The sequence below is a fragment of the Bufo gargarizans genome, chromosome 5 (genome assembly GCF_014858855.1).
Source record: "Bufo gargarizans isolate SCDJY-AF-19 chromosome 5, ASM1485885v1, whole genome shotgun sequence".
NCBI lineage: Eukaryota > Metazoa > Chordata > Amphibia > Anura > Bufonidae > Bufo > Bufo gargarizans.
The window spans coordinates 241,279,249-241,300,189 of NC_058084.1; the positions used below are offsets into that span (position 1 = coordinate 241,279,249).

General features: G+C 42.5%; 1 protein-coding gene across 8 annotated transcripts in view; it reads right to left on the reverse strand.

Moving 5' to 3' along the window:
• TRIP13 (thyroid hormone receptor interactor 13) overlaps positions 1-20,941 on the reverse strand; it is a 173,176-nt gene that overhangs the window by 119,066 nt on the left and 33,169 nt on the right. The gene's annotated exons all lie outside the window — the stretch shown is intronic.

The window sequence follows — 20,941 nt, forward strand, 5'->3', positions numbered from 1 at the left end:
GGATAAATAAATGTACAATGCAGCAACATCACTGATTAATAACAGTTATGTAAAATATAGAGCATTATTGCCGCTAGCAAGTAAAATATGAAGTAAATACTATTTATAACAATATACAGTCCAAATCAAAAATTTAAGACCACTTGAAAAATGGCAAAAAAATCATATTTTACATTGTTGGATCTTAGCAAGGTTCCAAGTAGAGCTTCAACATGCAACAAGAAGAAATGAGTGAGACAAAACATTTTTTAAGCATTCAATTAATTAGCCACTGAAGGACCACAGGTTTATACCCCCCTAGTGACCAGGCCCTTTTTTGACAAAATTGGCACTCCACAACTTTAACGGTTTATTGCTTGGTCATGCAACTTACCACCCAAATGAATTTTACTATTTTACACTAATAGAGCTTTCATTTGCTGGTATTTCATTGCTGCTGACATTTTTACCTTTTTTTGTTATTACTCGAAATTTACCGAAATGTTTGCAAAAAAAAAAAAAATAACGAAATTTTTCACTTTCATTTTTAATTAAAAAAAAAAAAAAAAAGAAATTTCTATATAAAATTTTCTCTAAATGTATTGTTCTACATATATGTTTGGGTAAAAGTTATAGCCTTTACAAACTATGGTACAAAAATTTGATTTTCCGCTTTTTGAAGCAGCTCTGAGCATCCGTCATGTTTCCTGAGGTTCTACAATGCCCAGACAGTAGAAAAAAAACACAAATGACCCAATTTCGGAAAGTAGACACCCTAAGGTATTAGCTGATGGGTATAGTGAGTTAATAGAACTTTTAATTTTTTGTCACAAGTTAGCGGAAAATGATTTTTTTTATTTTTATTTTTTCCTTACAAAGTCTCATATTCCACTAACTTGTGACAAAAAATAAAAACTTCCATGAACTCACTATGCCCATCACAAAATACCTTGGGGTGTCTTCTTTCCAAAATGGGGTCACTTGTGGGGTAGTTATACTGCCCTGGCATTTTAGGGGCCCTAATGAGTGAGAAGTAGTTTGAAATCAAAATGTGTAAAAAATGCCCTGCAAAATCCTAAAGGTGCTCTTTAGAATATGGGCCCCTTTGCCCACCTAGGCTGCCAAAAAGTGTCACATGTGGTATCGCCGTGCTCGGAAGAAGTAAAGCAATGTGTTTTGGGGTGCATTTTTACAAATACCGATGCTGGGTGAGAGAAATCTCTCTAAAAGTCAACTTTTCCCTTTTTTTTTTTTTTTTTTTTTTAGATATTTCTCTCACCCAGCATGGATATATGTAAAAAGACACCCCAAAACACATTGCCCAACTTCTCCTGAGTACGGCGATACCACACGTGTGACACTTTTTTGCAGCCTAGATGTGCAAAGGGGCCCAAATTCCTTTTAGGAGGGTATTTTTAGACATTTGGATCCCAGACTTCTTCTCACGCTTTAGGGCCCCTAAAATGCCAGGGCAGTATAAATACCCCACATGTGACCCCATTTTGGTAAGAAGACACCCCAAGGTATTCAATGAGGGGCATGGCGAGTTCAAAGAAGATTTTTTTTTTTTTGGGCACAAGTTAGCGGAATTTTATTTAATTTTTTTCTTCCTTTCCGCTAGCTTGGGACAAAAATTCCAATCTTTCATGGCCTCAATATGCCCCTCAGCGAATACCTTGGGGTGTCTTCTTTCTAAAATGGGGTCATTTGTGGGGTGTTTGTACTGCCCTGGCATTTGAGGGTCTCCACAATCATTACATGTATGGCCAGCATTAGGAGTTTCTGCTATTCTCCTTATATTCAGCATACAGGTAATGAGATTTTTTTTTCACCAGCACTGAGCCGGAGGATCCAATTGGCTGTCCGTCAAGACACTTGACGATCCTCAACCCAAATTAAGGCCCTTACTGGTGCTGACTGCAGCCCCATAACCATCAGATGGCATCTGAGACTGAAGGGCTTCAAAAACAAAAAACGTCTTCAAAAGACTTCGTCTCCGGGGGGCGGAGGCTAGCCGTGACTGCAGATGGCTGTGTGAGATCTCGGCTCCTCCGCACTCAGGCGAATCAAACCACTTATACAGCGGTGACCCACTTCAAAATGGTCAAATACGGGAGAGATAGGGGTGCTGATACTCCTGACACCCCGAGAACCCAAAAGAGCCAGCAAGCAATGCAGCGTTTTCTCAAAAATAAAGCCCTCATCTCTCCAGGCGCGGGCCCCAAGATGGCGGCAGCAGCATGTGCTGAAGAAGGAGAAGACTCCGATGCAGCCAGCTCGCAAGGGGACGCAGTGGAGTCTCGGGACCCCTCACCGGTTTCGAAATCCTCTCACAAAGGTACTGGGGCAGGCGCTTGAAAAGGCAAAAAAAACAGTGCTTACTGAACTTTCAGACATCAAATCGGAGATCGCACAAATGGGGTAAAGGGTAGAGACTCTTGAAATTGCAACACAGGAGCTAGTGACACACTCCAAAGGAGTGGCGGAATACCTCAACTTCCACACTACAGAGCTTAACAGAGCGATGCTAATGCTTGAGGATCAGGAGAACAGAAGCAGAAGGCGAAATGTTCGCATCAAGGGGCTACCTGAGTCCTGGGCCTCTGAATCCCTGCGCAAAGTATCTCTGGAAATTTTAGCTGATCTTTTAGGCGAGGAGTCTGCTGCTTCGATCGTTATTGAGCGGATCCACAGGGCCCTGAGGCCTGCCTTGAAGCCGAATGAAAGGCCCAGAGATGTTATCTGCGGCCTACTATCGTTCGTGGATACTGCTCGCATAATGGCTGCTGCCAGGGAAAAAAGGCAAATAGTATATGACGGAGCAGACATAGCACTGTACCAAGACATCGCGCCTACTACACTTGCAAAGAGGCGCATCATGAAGCCACTTCTGGACGAGCTGAGAGCGCGAAAAATCCCATATATATGGCTGTACCCTTTCGGCATTGCGATCATAAAAAATTGAAAACGCATCGCGATCCATACCCCAGACGACCTGAAAAGAGCCTGGGATGCCATCGGAATTCACCCAGTAGAAATTTGATCATGGATGCCGATAGCGTAACCCGCTGACTTACCCAGTCTTCCGCAGATGGAACCCTGGAGGAAGGTGCAAAAGTCGAAGTCCAAGACGAACAGAGCGGCGTCCAAGATGCGATCCCCTCCAACCTGAAGACAGAACCTGGGAACGCAGGCCCCAATTTACGAAGGACAGTTGGATTAGCGACAACTGAAAGCTGACCCATGGAGAGCGGCTACCTCACACAGGGTTTGAGCTCTGAGTTTTGGACGTATGTTAACTAACATAACATGCCACTTATTGGGAGTCATTAGGTTTATGTATTAGATCTAGATTCTACTATAGCCTAAGCATGCTGGTAAAGAACGGAATGCACGTAGACATAAACCCCCAACTACCCTATATAGGTATATGACCTAATAGAAAGTAATATGTTTTGACAGATTGACCTATCCTCCCCAAGGAAGACAAATAAAATTGGATTAACTTTGCAGGATCACCAACCAGATATTGATATGTAGCTTGGTTTGCAAGCTTGGAGTGCGTAGGTTAAGTCAAGTTTCTTTCTCTCCCCCGACTCCAACTCACTCTCTCATCGCTACACCCCCCCCCCCCTCACTCTTGACTTAGCAAACTCCAAGCTTACGATTATAGTTGAATAAGATATTGTTGTATTGCTTAATACTTTTATTCTTATATTTTTTTTTCTTTTCCTTCTCTCTGTTCTACTCTATTCTATTCCCTACTACCCTTCTTCCCCCTTTCCCTATTAAAAAAGCCCACGAACTTCTTACACTAGTGAGGGTACTTAGGGTCTCGTTACTTAGGAGAAAATGGCGGAAGTAAAAATAACAACTTTCAAAATTAAGGGCCTCAACTCTCCTCAAAAGAGGGGTCAGGTGATGCTAGCCATAAGAAAAATGGGTTCCCACATAGTCTTTTTTACAAGAGCCCCACTTACGCCAGAAAAAAAAAAAAGCCAAAACTACCATCTCGCCCATTTAGCCAATGGTTTCACAGCACTCACCCTACTTCAGCCTCCAAGGGAGTTTCTATTGCTATTCACCATTCCATACCTTTTTCGCTAGACCAGCAGCTCACAGATGATGAAGGCAGACTTCTGATTCTGAAAGGGGAAATAGCCTCACGAAAATACACTTTAGCCAACCTATACGCCCCAAATACAGATACGGTACAATGGCTTCTCAAAGCTTTGGAAACTATTAAACACTTTGCAGAGGGCCAGGTGATATTGGGCGCTGACCTTAACCTGGTATTAAACCCAGACCTCCACTCCTCTACATCCAAATCACATATCGCTCAGAAACACATTAGCAGGTTGCATAGAAAACTGCAAGATCTACAACTGATTGACATATGGAGAAATAGCAACCCCACAGTTAAGGACTATTCCTTTTTCTCTAATCCACATGGCTCCTACCAGAGACTTGATCACATCCTAACATCTACCTCTATTTTGCCTGTTTCCAGCGCTGCCGAGATTGGGAGTATCACCATTTCTGACCATGCACCCTGCTATGTGACCCTCGCCCTGGCCTCGCTACCAAGAAGAGAGTGGAATTGGAAACTTAACGAATCTCTGTTGAATAATAGACTGCATATCGAACAGGTTAGGTCTCAACTAGAGTTGTATTTTGGGATCAATTCCACCGCACACAGCACTTCTCCTATTGAATGGGAAGCCCACAAAGCTTACGTTAGGGGATGCTTCATCTCTATTGGTACTAGGGCCAAAAAGGAGCAGCAGAAGGTTCTAGACTCCATCCTAGCTCAGATAATGAAGATAGAAAAGCTAAACAAATTGTCTGCATGTAGTAAGAAACAAGAAGAGCTAGCGGAACTGAGAACCCAACTTAAAAAACTGTTAGCCCAGAGAGTGAGGAAACAGATGCTCAACTTCCAACACAAAGTGTACGCACATGGGGACAAAGGAGGCAAATTGATGTCCTCGCTATTAAAAAAGGATAAAAATATAACACACATCCCCAAGATAAGAAAGGTAGACGGCAACATCACACAGGAAACACCTGAGATAGCAGAGGCCTTCCAAAAATGTTATGAGGACCTATATAACCAAGAAAAACCCTCAGACCAAAATGAAATTAGGCGGACATCTATCAAGAAATTCCCAGATTCCCTAAGACTACCAAAAGTACGCTCAGCTGACTTAGACTCCCTGACTACCCCAGTTACACTGGAGGAAGTGAACTCCATTGTGTGTCGTTTTCCCCCGGGAAAGAGCCCAGGACCAGACGGTCTGCCTCTACTTTACTATAGGAGTTTTCAGGACATCCTATTGCCCAGACTCACCGACGTGTGCAACGCGTTAATGCAAGGAGGTCAACTGCCTAGACAGACACTAGAATCATATGTCACACTTATTCATAAAGAAGGTAAAGACCCCCAGAACTGTAGAAGCTATAGGCTGATTTCCCTCTTGAATCTGGATCTGAAGATTTGGGCCAAAATCTTAGCATCTAGATTAGGCAAATTATTACCCTATCTAATAGGCCCAGAACAGTCGGGATTCATTCAAGGCAGAGAAGGGAAAGACAATGCTCACAGAATTTTCCATGCAATTCACGCAGCTAAAAAAAAAAGTTCCCGTTGACTCTGTTAAGCATAGAAGGCATTTGATAGGGTCAACTGGAACTTCATGAAAATGACACTAGAAAAATGTGCCATTCCAGAACCTTTCATACACTCAATATTCAAACTTTACCAGCAACCACATGCTAGATTGAAGATCAATGGCACACTTTCCCCAACCTTTGAAATAACAAACGGGACAAGGCAAGGGTGCCCACTGTCCCCCCTCTATTCATCCTAGTTGTAGAAATGCTCATCCAGATGGTCAGACAGTCCTCGGAAATCAAAAGGGGTTAGTCATGGCCAAGAAGATCTAAAATGCACTGCTTTTGCAGATGACCTTTTGTTTTTGGTGACTAACCCTGAGAAAGGACTAGAACACTTAGCCAAAAAGATCGAGATTTTTAGCCAGATCTCAGATTTTAAGGTCAATCACTAAGTCCGAAATATTAAATATTTCATTTTCTGACTCACGAGCAACTTCCCTACAGTCCCACCTTCCATTCCACTGGACCAAGGGCCCAATAAAGTATCTTGGGATATTGATACCAAGAAACTTGGAGGATTTATTTGGATGTAATTTCACACCTCTTAAAAGTGATATCACACGACTGATGCAGAAATACAATTTGCCATTTCTATCCTGGATGGGCAGGAAGAATGTGATTAAAGCCTATATTTTTCCCAAGATCCTATATGTAATGCAAATGGTTCCGACACACCTACCAAAAGCATTCTTCCTAGAGATTAGGCGACTCTTCTCCCGTTCCATAGGAATTTAGAGAAGCCTAGACTCTCACAATCTTTTAGTCAGACTTAGAGATAGAGGAGGTTTGGGACTCTCAGACATGTCAAAATACTACCGAGCTATACAGGTAAACAGATGGTTAGAATCAGTGGATCCCAAGAGGCAACCAGATGTACAAGAACTAATGCAACATAGTGTGGGACCCGCGCTCCAGAGACTTCTCTGGTTACCCGACACAATCCACAATAAGAGCAAAGGTCTTGACCCCTTATTGAAAGGGATCAGGGAGACATGTTAAGAGCTAAGCAAAACTTTAGCCCCCAACCCATCTCCACTTTTGCCAGCAAATCTTATCCCTGACCTACTAGGAAAAAGCAGAGATATTCACCCGGAGATATGGTCATCGTTAGCCCAAGTTAGACTAGGGGACTTAATCCCTGACACATAAGCATCTATATTTTTTTTTTTACAATTCTTTATTTATGATGAGCAGTATATTAACAATATCCCTTACTTTATGCAAGAGAGCCTTGACATGGAAACATACTTTTAGATGTGACATTATCATTGATCCAAATATCATCTCATGTAAATACAAAAGGTGGCAGATTTATACATATTCCAATGCAATCTTGCTATTAACAGCATAGAAGATTATCACTGATTAATAATCAGGGATACAAAACAGTGAGACAGAATATTATTAAGTATTAAATACATATATTAAACTCAAAACCAAAAAACCATCCCCGGCAAGTGCTTTGCAAGTTCAGCGAAAGACAAACTATCTACTTTGTGCGAGTTAGATATCCATGACTTATGGGTTATGAGATCAGTGCTATATTTCTCTGAAAGCTAATAGCTAATAACCCCTCTCAATTCGGGTTGGGCCTGTGAATGTTGTTTTTAATGGATACTTAAGTATGCGTTATAGGACGTTATTAATCTGTACCCTTTTTGCGTGGAAATTTAGCCAGGGTTTCCAGACCTTAAGGAACTTTTCCCTTTTTCCTAAATTCCATCCCACTAGTTCTTCCATGAGGCAGATGTGGTGAACTTCCTCCAACCATTCTTCTACCCTCGGAGGCTCCCTTTCTTTCCATCTCCTTGGTATAAGGATTTTCGCAGCGGCTATCAAGTATGTGGGGAGGTTATCAGCTGAGGGTGTTAAATCTAATTGGGGTTTCCACAATAATACTAAATCCGGTGATAATGATATGCACGTGTTGCATATAGTATTGATCTTCCTCCCAATTTCCTCCCAAAAAAGACTCAGGGAGTGGCAAGACCACCATATGTGTGAGATTGTCCCCTTTCCTTAGAGGCATCTCCAGCACTTAACATCAGAGATCAGGTTTATTTTGTGTAGGAAGTCCGGCGTCCTGTACCACCTCGTGAGAATCTTGAAAGAGTTCTCCTGTAAGCGAATGCTTCTGGAGAAGCCATGTGAATGAGTTAAAGGGAACCTGTCACCGGGATTTTGGGTATAGAGCCGAGGACATGAGTTGCTAGATGACCGCTAGCACATCCGCAATACCCAGTCCCCATAGCTCTGTGTGCTTTTATTGTGTAAAAAAAGATTTGATACATATGCAAATTAACATATAAGAGTCATATCTTACTTGTGTGACCAAAGAAGAGTCATATTTTCAAGCTCTGACTCATCTCAGGTTAATTTGCATATGTATCACATCGGTTTTTATTCACAATAAAAGCATACAGAGCTATGGGGATTGGGGATTGGGGATGTGCAAGCGGCCATCTAGCAACCCATGTCCTCAGCTCTATACACAAAATCCCTGTGACAGGTTCCCTTTAACCACCTCCCGACCGCCGTACGCGTATATGCGTCCGGGAGGTGGTTGCTTTACTCCTCCTGGACGCATATACGCGTCTTCTCGCGAGACGCGAGATTTCCTGTGAACGCGCGCGCACAGGCGCGCGCGCTCACAGGAACAGAAGGTAAGCGAGTGGATCTCCAGCCTGCCAGCGGCGATCGCTCGCTGGCAGGCTGGAGATCCGAATTTTTTAACCCCTAACAGGTATATTAGACGCTGTTTTCATAACAGCGTCTAATATACCCCCTACCTGGTCCTCTGGTGGTCCCTTTTGTTAGGATCGACCACCAGAGGACTCAGGTAGGTCAGTACAGTCCCACCAAACACTACACTACACCCCCCCCCCCCCCCGGTCACTTATTAACCCCTTATAAACCCCTGATCACCCCATATAAACTCCCTGATCACCCCCCTGTCATTGATCACCCCCCTGTCATTGATCACCCCCCTGTCATTGATCACCCCCTGTCATTGATCACCCCCCTGTCATTGATCACCCCCCTGTCATTGATCACCCCCCTGTCAGGCTCCGTTCAGACGTCCGCATGATTTTTACGGATCCGATCCATGTATCCATGGATCCGTAAAAATCATGCGGAAGTCTGAATGGAGCCTTACAGGGGGGTGATCAATGACAGGCGGGTGATCACCCATATACACTCCCTGATCACCCCCTGTCATTGATCACCCCCCTGTCAGGCTCCATTCAGACGTCCGCATGATTTTTACGGATCCGATCCATGTATCCATGGATCCGTAAAAATCATGCGGACGTCTGAATGGAGCCTTACAGGGGGGGGTGATCAATGACAGGGGGGTGATCAGGGAGTCTATATGGGTGATCACCCCCCTGTCATTGATCACCCCCCTGTCATTGATCACTCCCCCCCTGGTAAGGCTCCATTCAGCCATTTTTGTTGGCACAAGTTAGCGGACATTTTTTGTTTGTTTTTGTTTTTTCTTACAAAGTCTCATATTCCACTAACTTGTGTCAAAAAATAAAATCTCACATGGACGCACCATACCCCTCACGGAATCCAAATGCGTAAACATTTTTAGACATTTATATTCCAGACTTCTTCTCACGCTTTAGGGCCCCTAAAAAGCCAGGGCAGTATAAATACCCCACATCTGACCCCATTTCGGAAAGAAGACACCCCAAGGTATTCCGTGAGGGGCATATTGAGTCCATGAAAGATTGACATTTTTGTCCTAAGTTAGCGGAAAGTGAGACTTTGTGAGAAAAAAATCAAAAAAAAAAAAATCAATATCCGCTAACTTATGCAAAAAAAAATAAAAAATTCTAGGAACTCGCCATGCCCCTCATTGAATACCTTGGGGTGTCTTCTTTCCAAAGTGGGGTCACATGTGGGGTATTTATACTGCCCTGGCTTTTTAGGGGCCCGAAAGTGTGAGAAGAAGTCTGGGATCCAAATGTCTAAAAATGCCCTCCTAAAAGGAATTTGGGCCCCTTTGCGCATCTAGGCTGCAAAAAAGTGTCACACATGTGGTATCGCCGTACTCAGGAGAAGTTGGGGAATGTGTTTTGGGGTGTCATTTTACATATACCCATGCTGGGTGAGAAAAATATCTTGGTCAAATGCCAACTTTGTATAAAAAAAAATGGGAAAAGTTGTCTTTTGCCAAGATATTTCTCTCACCCAGCATGGGTATATGTAAAATGACCCCCCAAAACACATTGCCCAACTTCTCCTGAGTACAGCGATACCAGATGTGTGACACTTTTTTGCAGCCAAGGTGGGCAAAGGGGCACCTTTCGGATTTCGCAGGCCATTTTTTACACATTTTGATTTCAAGGTACTTCTTACACATTTGGGCCCCTAAATTGCCAGGGCAGTATAACTACGCCACAAGTGACCCCATTTTGGAAAGAAGACACCCCAAGGTATTCCATGGGGGGCACGGCGAGTTCCTAGAATTTTTTATTTTTTGTCACAATTTAGCGGAAAATGATGATTTTTCTTTTTTTTTTCTTTTTTCCTTACAAAGTCTCATATTCCACTAACTTGCGACAAAAAATAAAAAATTCTAGGAACTCGCCATGCCCCTCACGGAATACCTTGGGGTGTCTTCTTTCCAAAATGGGGTCACTTGTGGGGTAGTTATACTGCCCTGGCAATTTAGGGGCCCAAATGTGTGAGAAGAACTTTGCAATCAAAATGTGTAAAAAATGCCCTGCAAAATCCGAAAGGTGCACTTTGGAATATGTGCCCCTTTGCCCACCTTGGCAGCAAAAAAGTGTGACACATCTGGTATCGCCGTACTCAGGAAAAGTTGGGGAATGTGTTTTGGGGTGTCATTTTACATATACCCATGCTGGGTGAGAAAAATATCTTGGTCAAATGCCAACTTTGTATAAAAAAATTGGAAAAGTTATCTTTTGCCAAGATATTTCTCTCACCCAGCATGGGTATATGTAAAATGACACCCCAAAACACATTCCCCAACTTCTCCTGAGTACGGCGATACCACATGTGTGACACTTTTTTGCTGCCAAGGTGGGCAAAGGGGCACATATTCCAAAGTGCACCTTTCGGATTTCACCGGTCATTTCTTACACATTTTGATTGCAAAGTTCTTCTCACACATTTGGGCCCCTAAATTGCCAGGGCAGTATAACTACCCCACAAGTGACCCCATTTTGGAAAGAAGACACCCCAAGGTATTCTGTGAGGGGCATGGTGAGTTCCTAGAATTTTTTATTTTTTGTCGCAAGTTAGTGGAATATGAGACTTTGTAAGAAAGAAAAAAAAAAAAAAAAAAAAAAAAAAAATCATCATCATTTTCCGCTAACTTGTGACAAAAAATAAAAAGTTCTATGAACTCACTATGCCCATCAGCGAATACCTTAGGGTGTCTACTTTCCGAAATGGGGTCATTTGTGGGGGTTTTCTACTGTTTGGGCATTGTAGAACCTCAGGAAACATGACAGGTGCTCAGAAAATCAGAGCCGTTTCAAAAAGCGGAAATTCACATTTTTGTACCATAGTTTGTAAATGCTATAACTTTTACCCAAACCATTTTTTTTTGCCCAAACATTTTTTTTTTATCAAAGACATGTAGAACTATAAATTTAGCGAAAAATTTATATATGGATGTCGTTCTTTTTGCAAAATTTCACAGCTGAAAGTGAAAAATGTCATTTTTTTGCAAAAAAATCGTTACATTTTGATTAATAACAAAAAAAGTAAAAATGTCAGCAGCAATAAAATACCACCAAATGAAAGCTCTATTAGTGAGAAGAAAAGGAGGTAAAATTCATTTGGGTGGTAAGTTGCATGACCGAGCGATAAACGGTGAAAGGAGTGTAGTGCCGAAGTGTAAAAAGTGGCCTGGTCATGAAGGGGGTTTCACCTAGCGGGGCTGAAGTGGTTAAGATAAATTTGACATCTGCGTCTGAAATGCTTATCTGAAGCTCGTGTTCCCACGCCTTTAAATACAGGAGTTTCTCAGGAGGTGGAGCAAGGAGTAGCTGGGAATATAAGTAGGACAGCATTTTCAGTGGAGGCCTAGTAGAGGATAATGAAAGGTTTTTAACCACGTTGGGTCTAAAGCTTCCCTAGCGTAGTTTTTCTTATAGTCTCTACAAGTGATGGTTAAATCTCTTATAGCTAGTGAATTCCTAAAGGGTCTCGGAATTTTCTCCATCATGTCCTGCATGAAGGAATCTAAGTCAGTAGATTTGCGCAAGTTTGAGATCCTCATCTCAGTAAGATTGTACCAACACTGTTTGTTTACACTCCTTTTACCTCTCATAAAGTAAAGGTAGGACAGAAAGTGGGGCTAGTGGGGAAAGTTTATTTTGATGCATCAGGAGACCTGTTTTCTGACAATAAGAAAGCATAGAGTTAGACATTTCAGATATAAACAAGAGCTTCTTTCTATTTTTATTGGCAACCCACATGTACCTTGTGGCATTTGTACCCATAAGATGACGTTCAATGTCGACGTGTAATTTGTTATTGGACAGGTCTGCTAGTTCGGTCCATCTTTCTAGGTGTATAGCATGATGGTAGGTTCTTAAGTCAGGGAAAGAGAGACCTCCCTCTGCCCTCTTCTTGATAAAAAGAAGATAGGAGAGACGTGGCCTTCCGCTAGCCCACAAGAACTTAGTAAAAAGTCTCCTAAAATCAGCAAAAAGCTTATCAGGAATTTTTATGGGTAGACATCTTAATATATATAGTATCTGTGGTAGAGCATATGTAGTCAGTATGTTTTTTCTACCTAGCCAAGACAAGAATGGGATTTTAATAGAGCGGAGATAGGCCTTGATCTTGGTAAATAAGGGGGGTAGTTCAAACTATAGAATTGCCGGGGATCGGATGGCACTTGGATTCCCAGGAATTTTATAGCTCGTCCTGGCCATTGGAAAGGTGAGAGTGAGACTAGGTCATCTGCTCTTTTCTTTTCTATGGAGACATCTCTGATTTCTCATAATTAATTTTGAAATTGGAGATTTCTCCATAATCTTCAAGTAATTCCATAATTTCTGGCAAGGCTTCTTCTGGGTTGGTGACCAATAGTAGAAGGTCATCGGCGAAGGCTGCTACTGAATGCGTGTAGCGCCCCATTTGGAGACCCTTAATTTTGCCTAACGTTCTTATTTTATTTAGGAAAATCTCTAGAGCCAGCACAAAGAGAGTGGGTGACAGGGGGCATCCTTGACGTGTCCCATTTTTGATTCCAAAGGGAGCAGAGAGGTATCCATTAGCTAAGACTTTTGCTAAAGGACTTCCGAAAAGAGAGAAAATCGCAGCAACGAACGCGGAGGGGAAGCCAAAATGTAGGAGAGCATCTCTCATAAATGACCAGCTTACCCTGTCAAAGGCTTTCTCCGCGTCCGTTCCTACAAGTATCAAAGGAGTCTTCTCCTTTCTAGCATAATGGATGGCATGAAAAATCCTACTTACATTATTGTCTACCCTCTCTGCCCCCCACGAATCCCACCTGTTCTTCCCCAAGTAGACGGGGAGAAATTTGGCTATCCTTTTGCTGAGAATTTTAGCCCATAGTTTCACGTCAGCATTCAAGAGCGAAATGGGTCTATAACTGCCACATCTACTTGGGTCCTTCCCTTCTTTATGCAGTACTACTATATGGGCCATCAGGGATTGTGAGGGAAGGGGAGCTCCTCCTAACAGTGAATTACAAAGTTTAGTGAGTTGGGGAAGTAATATCTTCTGGAGTTTTTTTATAATACAGTATGGGGATACCATCCGGCCCTGGACTTTTACCAGTAGGAATACTCAGGAGACATTCCCTCACCTCTTCCTCTGTGACGGGAGTTAATAAGCTATCTACCTCCTCAGTTTTAAGTTCGGGGACCACTACCGAGTTAATGAAAGCAGCAGCTTTCTTTTCTTTATCCTTAGGGTCAATTGATTGTAAGTTGTACAATGAGGAGAAAAAAAGATGCAAATTCATTGGCTATTTCTGGAGTTAAGGTCAGGGATTCACCTTTACTGTTTTGGATGCATGCAATATGCGTTTTTTCCCTTTGACCCTTTATTAATCGCGTGAGAAATTTTGAACCCCTATTGCCATGGACATAAGTCTGAAATTTCGACATCTTATGCATCTTTGCTGACCTAATATTTAGGAGATCTTTAAGTCGCATACGCAATTTGCTTATGTCCTCATGAGTTACCTTAGAGGGATGTCTCTTATTAAGGTTTTCAAGCACAGATATTTGGGAAATCACTGAATCTACCTCTTTCGTCCTTTGCTTATGGGCCCACGATCCTAAGGCAATTAACTCCCCTCTAACAAAAGCCTTGTGTGCCTCCCAGGTAATGGGTGCGGCCATCTGTGTTTACTTTTTCCTCTATCTGTGCTTGACATCTTCTAAAAGGGTCTCGTTGAGCCTCCAAGTCCAGGATTTAGGAGGAGCACCTAGGAAGTGAATTCTCAACGAGACTGGCGCGTGATCCGTGACCGTGATTGGTCCTATGTTTGCTGTCTCAACTCTTTCGAGAAGGTAGTTTGAAAGGTAAATGTAATCTAGCCTCCCATATGTGCCATGCATTGCAAAGTAAAAAGTGTAATCTTTTCCCTGAGGATGAAGCTCTCCAGACATCTGAAATCTGGTGGGCATCTAAGGCCCTTCTCAGTTTATTTACTTGAGAAGCAGAGTGTCTTTGGAGAAGAGAGGTGGAATCTAGAGGATGATCCAGAGCCAAGTTGAAAATCACCTCCCAGCAATAGAGCTCCCTCCCTAAACACATGTCGTTTATGTAAAGTCTCCACTAGCCATTTGACCTGATTCATATTGGGAACGTACACATTGGCAACAGTAATCTTGCTATCAAAGAGTGTCCCCTTTACAAACACAAAACGCTCTACCGGGTCAACTGATTGTGCCTGAATTTGAAATGGGAGACCTTTTCTAAACCCTATTGAGACTCCCTTAGATGCTGATGTATGAGTGCTATGTGTCCATGTGGAGAACATATTAGTGAAAAGTGGGGGGTACTCTATTGTGTCTGAAATGAGTCTCCTGCAATAGTAGGATATCTACCTTCTCTTTTTTTATCATCTGAAAAACTCTGCTTCTCTTTTGTGGCCCATTTAAGCCGGTCACATTAAGTGATGTTACTTTCAAGGGATCCATAACTTAATCATATATACAGACGTGGACAAAATTGTTGGTACCCTTTGGTCAATGAAAGAAAAAGTCACAATGGTCACAGAAATAACTTTAATCTGACAAAAGTAATAATAAATTAAAATTCTATAAATGTTAACCAATGAAAGTCAGACATTGTTTTTCAACCATGCTTCAACAGAATTATGTAAAAAAATAAACTCATGAAACAGGCATGGACAAAAATGATGGTACCCCTAACTTAATATTTTGTTGCGCAACCTTTTGAGGCAATCACTGCAATCAAACGCTTCCTGTAACTGTCAATGAGACATCTGCACCTCTCAGCAGGTATTTTGGCCCACTCCTCATGAGCAAACTGCTCCAGTTGTGTCCGGTTTGAAGGGTGCCTTTTCCAGACTGCATGTTTCAGCTCCTTCCAAAGATGCTCAATAGGATTGAGGTCAGGGCTCATAGAAGGCCACTTTAGAATAGTCCAGTTTTTTCCTCTTAGCCATTCTTGGGTGTTTTTAGCGGTGTTTTGGGTCATTGTCCTGTTGCAAGACCCATGACCTGCGACTGAGACCAAGCTTTCTGACACTGGCTAGTACATTTCTCTCTAGAATTCCTTGATAGTCTTGAGATTTCATTGTACCCTGCACAGATTCAAGACACCCTGTGCCAGACGCAGCAAAGCAGCCCCAGAACATAACAGAGCCTCCTCCATGTTTCACAGTAGGGACAGTGTTCTTTTCTTGATATGCTTCATTTTTTCGTCTGTGAACATACAGCTGATGTGCCTTGGCAAAAACTGCGATTTTTGTCTCATCTGTCCACAGGACATTCTCCCAGAAGCTTTGTGGCTTGTCAACATGTAGTTTGGCATATTCCAGTCTTGCTTTTTTATGATTCGTTTTCAACAATGGTGTCCTCCTTGGTCGTCTCCCATGTAGTCCACTTTGGCTCAAACAACGACGGATGGTGCGATCTGACACTGATGTTCCTTGAGCATGAAGTTCACCTTGAATCTCTTTAGAAGTCTTTCTAGGCTCTTTTGTTACCATTCGGATTATCCGTCTCTTAGATTTGTCATCAATTTTCCTCCTGCGGCCACGTCCAGGGAGGTTGGCTACAGTCCCATGGATCTTAAACTTATGAATAATATGTGCAACTGTACTCACAGGAACATCTAGTTGCTTGGAGATGGTCTTATAGCCTTTACCTTTAACATGCTTGTCTATAATTTTCTTTCTGATCTCTTGAGACAGCTCTTTCCTTTGCTTCCTCTGGTCCATGTCGAGTGTGGTACACACCATATCACCAAACAACACAGTGATTACCTGGAGCCATATATATAGGCCCAATGGCTGATTACAAGGTTGTAGACACCTGTGATGCTAATTAGTGGACACACCTTGAATTAACATGTCCCTTTGGTCACATTATGTTCTGTGTTTTCTAGGGGTACCATCATTTTTGTCCATGCCTGTTTCATGAGTTTATTTTTTTACATAATTCTGTTGAAGCATGGTTGAAAAACAATGTCTGACTTTCATTGGTTAACATTTATAGAATTTTAATTTATTATTACTTTTGTCAGATTAAAGTTATTTCTGTGACCATTGTGACTTTTTCTTTCATTGACCAAAGGGTACCAACAATTTTGTCCACGTCTGTAACTTATCTCGCAAGAAAGGCTGAACCTCTGCAACTGTTACAGAGTGTGCACATTGCCGGGTGTAACTACTAACATACAGATAAACCGAAGGAGCATAACATACATCTACGGAACAAAGGATTGTAGCTCCGCGCACTTCTACTCCCCACCCTGCAAGGTATGAATTCATATGATTAAGGCATGTGAGGGAGCAAGAGTGTGCGAGCTGAACCTCCATCACTAGAGGTAGAGAACATATCTTCCGGATAGAAGACAGTTTTAGTGGGTGGGGGAAGCCAACCAAAGGACCAACAATGAAGGTCGGGCAGCTAATTTAACATGAGAAAATTAAACTCTTGGAACAAGTGAAAGGTGTCTCCTCATATAATGTGCAAGGACCTATAACGTCATTATGCCACAAACCTATGACCGGCATGAATCGCAGCATAGACTGTATACTTTAGAGTAAAATTAATCGCACAAGCGGTTTCCTTCTTACTCAGCACCTTGTGTCATATATAGTGGACAGATAGTTTGTGTATCTATGAGGTGGGAGGATGGGGGGGGGGGGGGGGGCAGGAGGGAAAAAAGTGTGGAACATGGGGAAGATTATGAAGATACCATACTCAATTTGTAAGCGACTCTATAACCTCTCACCCCCTTGTAATAAAGACATTCAAGTCCTTGACTTTACATCTTGAAAGGGGATAACGCTTCAGGTCTCTCCTCCGATCTCTCTCCTCGAGGTCCCATTCCCGCTTTTCTTTCTCTGCCTTTGCCTTTGGGACTTAACCTGTCTCCCTGGGGTCCACGATGCAGGTAGTGTCAGCGGCGGCACGTCTGTAATCTCCTGGGCTAAGTTCTAATCTTGGATCTCTTGGTCCCCGATGCCTAGGTGATCATAAATTCGCCTTAAGTCATTATGAGACCTGAGAATCAGTTTCTTGTCCGATGCATTTATGGAGTAGCCCGAATGGAAAGAGCCAGCAATACAGAAGTTTCTTCTCCTTTAATACCTCCAGCAGTGGCTTCAGCGCTTTCCTCTTGCGCAGCGTGACTGGGGAGAGATCTTGAAAGATGGCTACCGGAGCTCCTTCAAACTTCAAAGGAGTTTTACAGCGTGCTGCTTTCAGGATACATTCCTTAGCCTGGTAGCTTACAAGCCTACAGATAATGTCTCTAGGCGGGTCTGAAGAACCAGGCGGTGGTCTCAGTGCCCGATGTGCTCTCTCTAGGGAAAAGTCCTGGGTCGCACCCTGCCCAACGAGGTTAGTAAAGAAAGTAAGCAATGCGGTTTCAATGGTGTCCGGCATGATGCTCTCAGGGAAGCCTTAAGTCGGAGATTGTTCCGGCGGCCCCGGTTATCCTGATCTTCCAGCTGTGTATACAGCGTGTTTATGTGGGCTTGGGTATAATCCAAAGAGTGAGCCACCGATGACCCAAACTCTATAATGGCGGACTGCGCAGTTTCCACTGCTTCTATCCGTTCACCCATATGTTGGAGATCTTTTTTATATTCTTTCAACTACTGCACTATTGGGTCTAGTGCTTCTGCGAGAAGTTTCCTCATGAAAGGTCTGGAGACCGGGAGGTGTTCTTTCAGTGACGGGGCAGCTGCTTCACTGCCTTCTCTTCTGAGTCTGAGGCATCAGGCTGTAGTTCAGGGTCATCTGGCGGCGCCATTTTCTCTGGCTTCTTAGTCTGCAGCACCAACGTCTTTTTGACGAATTTGTCCAGATCTCCTTGGCCTGAGGTTAGCTTTATGTGTGCCGAGTTATCTCTGGATTTATCCCTCAAGGGTTTTCCCATGTTTGCTGATGAAATCTGCGTATAATGCCCTCTTTGTCAGTCTTCAGCAGAGCGATCTAACTTGCGGCCATTCAGCTCTGTTGCCAGGCTCCGCCCCCAGAAGCATCTATATTGAGTAGACTCCCAGAGCACATTAAAAACTCACCAGGCTTTTTCCTAACGAAATCATACTTAAGTGCTGTGTGCAGTGGATTAGGAAAGAGGTGCAGCTCAGGTAGACCTTTGACTGACTTCGAAAAGATTTTACTATCTCCACTTCCTAAACAGCGGAAAATTGCAGCAATCTATACTTTGGTGGGAGCCGAGGGCGAGGTGAAAAAACCTTTATACGTCAGAGAATGGGAAAGACCTTGACACTGTCTTCTCGGACCAGGAACTCAAAAAGATCCTAGCTTTCACACATGGAACGTCAACATGTATATGCCTACAAGAAAACCACTTCAAGCTCCTCTCCAGATGGTACAGAACCCCAGAGTTCTTACACAAAAGTGGTATAGCCCCCGATCGTCTGTGTTGGAGATGTGGCAAAGTAGTAGGATCATTATCTCACATATGGTGGTCTTGCCCACTGATCATACCTTTTTGGGAGAATGTTACTAAGATAATAAATAAAGTCGCCACCCCCGAGTTAAAGATCACATTAGAAATTGTCATCTTTTCTCTATATAGGCCATCTAAACGCAACTTAGTGACCCATCTCATCTCGGCAGCCAAAGCCATCATACCTCTTCATGGGAGGAATTGGAGGAATACCAATACTCCTTCAATACAAGAATGGAAAGCTAAAGTTAATCAAATCTGTCAATTCGAAGAAATGACGAGTTGGATTAACAGAAGCCATGAGAAATTCTTGAAAACTTGGCAACCTTGGAAGTAACTGAATGGGGGCGAGTGAGGTGACTTGCTATAGCGATGGTTCAATGGCACATTCAGTGATGATTGGCATCACCTGACTAACAGGATACACATCTGCTTGGTTTGTGAGGATATTGCTAGACTAACTAGTTTTAGTAATCAACGTGAAAACCTCCCCCCCCTCCCTCTTTCCCCTATTTTCTTTCTTTTCTTCCTCCCCCCAACTTTTCTTCTCAATGTCCTTTCTTTCCATACTATTCTACGTTTCTGTGTACATTCATTTAATAGATGACTTGCTCAACATCATGTAGCCAAGGCAACCCTGAATAATCAAACTTATTGTAGCTTGGATTTATGACTGAATATTTGGGAGTTGTACAAGGATCTGTGAATTCTCCAACATCTCTGGCTACTATTCTTTGGATGACTTTGATGTTACTTTATGTAGTTACTATTTGTTATGCCTGAATATATGTAACTCCCCGTCTATAGATTTCAATTTATGGCTTCCAGGCTACTGTTGGTTTGTGTCTATATTGAAAAAAATCTGAAAATAAAATAAAGAATAAAATATAAAAAAACTCGTCTCCTTGAACACCACAGAACTGCTCGTTTGGACTTTGCAAGAGCACCAAACATGGGACATTCAAAAGGTGGATGAAAGTTTTATTCTCGGATGAGAATTATTATTTTTTTTTAACCTTGATGGTCCTCATGGGTTCCAATGTTACAAGCAGATCCCACCTGAGATGTATTCTACGCGTCACAGTGGAGGGGGCGCCATGATTATCTGGGGTGCTTTTTCCTTCAGTGGAACAATGGAGCTTCAGGAAGTGCATGGGCGTCAATCGGCCGCTTGCTATGTCCAGATGTTGCAGAGAGCATTCCTCATGACTGAGGGCCCTTGTCTGTGTGGTAACAACTGGGTTTTTCAACAGGACAACGCTACAGTACACAATGCTAACATGACAAGGGACTTCTTCCAGGAGAATAAGACCACTCTTTTGGCCCATCCTGCGTGTTCCCCTGATCTAAATTCAATTGAGAACCTTTGGGGATGGATGGCAAGGGAAGTTTACGAAAATGGACAACAGTTTCCAGACTGTAGATGGCCTTCGTGCGGCCGTCTTCACCACTTGGAGAAATGTTCCCACTCACCTCATGGAAACGCTTGCATCAAGCATGCCGAAACAAATTTTTGAAGTGATAAACAATAACGGCAGAGCTACTCATTACTGAGTACATGTTTGGAAGTTGGATTTCTGTTTTGGGGGGGGGGGGGGGGGGGGGTTAGTTATTTTATTGGGGGAGGTGTGGTCCTAAACTTTTGATCAGCTGAAAAACAGCCCGTTTCAGTTTATTCATTGTTTTCATTAAATTGAATGCTCACTTTAATGTGATACTCCACATCTGGGATTTACATCATGGTTTTGTGGTCACGGACATTTGTGAAGAGGCTTTTGGAGCTACTTTTTCTAGACGATGGACTTTTATTTTAGTCTACATGTGTTGGACATATTTTTAACTTCATCACAATGTATATTTTTTTGTATAAAAATAGGTATATTCATTTTTGTTTTCTTCCTTCTTTTTTCCTACTTTTTGTTTCATGCCTTCCCGTCGCAGGGCCACCCATGTGGTTTCTTATGTCCAGTTTTCCTTATTATTGTACATGTCTTTTTTCATTGAATATTATAATATAAACTAAATATATATATATATATATATATATATATATATATATATATATATATATATATATATATATTTTGCTTGGATATACTCCACCACTACAACATGTATTGGAAAGATTATTTCCAAT